Below are 2,183 nucleotides of genomic sequence, written 5' to 3' on the forward strand. Positions count from 1 at the left end.
GCCGTCCATGGGGTCGCTAGGAGTCAGACATGACTGAGCGACTTCACTTTCACTTTTCACGTTCATGCACTGGAGAAGGAAATGGCAACCCACTCCAGTGTTCTTGCCTGGAGAATCCCAGGGACAGGGTAGCCTGGTGGGCTGCCGTCTATGGGGTCGCACAGAGTTGGACACAACTGAAGCGACTTAGCAGCAGCAGCAGCAGCAGGTACAATAGGAGTTTTACATTTAAGGCTGTCAACTCTAAAGAGAGACTTATTTCATTTTTAAAAAATTCTTTACTACTTCTTCCTTTTTAAAAAAAATCTTCTGCTGCACTGTGCAGCATGCAGGATCTTAGTTCTCCAACCAGGCATTGAACCCACACCCCCTGCATTGGGAACTCAAGAGTCTTAACCACTGGACTGCCAAGGAAGTCCCAGGCCTATTTCATTAAATCAACAAACTCATTTTTATTCACTAAAGATTAATCCTAGAGCACATGTTCTTAAAAAAATTTGCCTTAGTTTCTATTACATTCAGAAATATTTAATTTAAAAGCACTTATTTTTAAGCCAATTAAAAAAAGCTCTTTATGAATTAGATTTTGTGGGAGGGAGCCTTTCCAGTTGGTTTGGTAGGATAAAACTACTATTGAAAACCATGTGGTTGGACAGTTTTAAGCTTCTCTGTGTATGAGCCTAGGGTCATTCAGCTCTTGTACATCTCAGTTTTTCCCTCTGGCAGTCTGAAACTGCTGCGGGCACTTGGAACTCTAGATGGCCCATCCTTATGTGTGTGTGTGTGTGTCCCTGGATAAGTGAGTTTTTAATTAATGAGTGGGCTTCCCTATGCACTGCTGCATAGTAGGAAGACTATACCATTCCTACAAGTTTCTCAGTTTCCTCAGAAAGCTGCCACCAATTTGGAGGAGCTTTTTATCACTTCTTTTCAGAACTTGAAGCTCTTATGTGGTATCTTCACTTTTAGTTCGACAAACTCTGTTAAATTAGCCAATTTAAGGGAAAATGCTATGCCATCCCCTTAGCTGATCACCCAGTCCAGTGTCTTTTAATTGGTCAATTTACTCCGTGTCTTTCAATGGAGAATTCAAGTCTTCCCAGTATCTTTCAACTAAGAATTCAGGGTACCTCTTTCCTGAACTGCCTAAAGTTCAAGGAAACACCACTCCTTACAGCAAAGAATTTATCAACCAAGATGAGATGTCTGAGACCCAGGAGAGACATACCCAGTTGTGTGGACTCCTGGTGGAAGTGGATGGGCACAAGGGGCCCTTGCTGGTACCTTGGTACCTCTGGATCCTCATAGAACTCAGCTGATGGAGAGAAATCAGCTCTGAGTCCCTTCATGGTCACCAAAACTGTCCACTGAAAGAAAAACATACAACATAAAAGTTGTGAATTTCCATTTTACTCAGGGAACTTACTGAGGACCATAGCCTGGGAAGCAGCCTCTCAGACAGCTGTGAGGAACTGCTCCAAGGAGACAGGGGAGGAGCCAGTAAATACATGAATTTTGGGGCTAGGAAATACATGACATAAAGCACATATCTTCATAATAGGTTACTGTTAGTCACAAAGAACAGATATCTGAAGTTAATGAATTTAGTGCTTTTTTATGTATGGGAAGATGCAAGAACCTGTGATCTTTGAGATTTTTTCTGAGATATGCATCTTAACTATCTAGGGACCCATTCCAAAATAACAGAATGCTCCATCCTGTCTTTGCATCTTGATTCCTTTCAGGGTGCACTGTTGTTGGGCAATTACAGTGGACTGTGACATAACCCTTTGTATAAGTGGATCATGAGTGATACCCTTGGTCCTTTATTTTTGTTCACAGAGGTTTTAGTTCAGTAAGTAAGACATAACGACTTAATCCATTACTGAAAGGCAAGTGTTACCTACCAGAACTATGCTTGGGAGGAAGAATAGGGAAGGAATGTCATCTGAATTCTCTTCACCGTCTCCAAATAAGATCATGTGCCTCTTGCTTTATGAACATCTTCAACAGGAAATAATACCATTATCCTGCAGTAAAGTTCAGTTCAGTTGCTCAGTCATGTCCGACTCTTTGCGACCCCATGAATTGCAGCACGCCAGGCCTCCCTGTCCATCACCGACTCCTGGAGTTCATTCAAACTCACGTCCATCGAGTCAGTGATGCCATCCAGCCATCTCATC

The sequence above is a fragment of the Bison bison genome, unplaced genomic scaffold (genome assembly GCF_000754665.1).
Source record: "Bison bison bison isolate TAMUID 2011002044 unplaced genomic scaffold, Bison_UMD1.0 scf7180017864209, whole genome shotgun sequence".
NCBI lineage: Eukaryota > Metazoa > Chordata > Mammalia > Artiodactyla > Bovidae > Bison > Bison bison.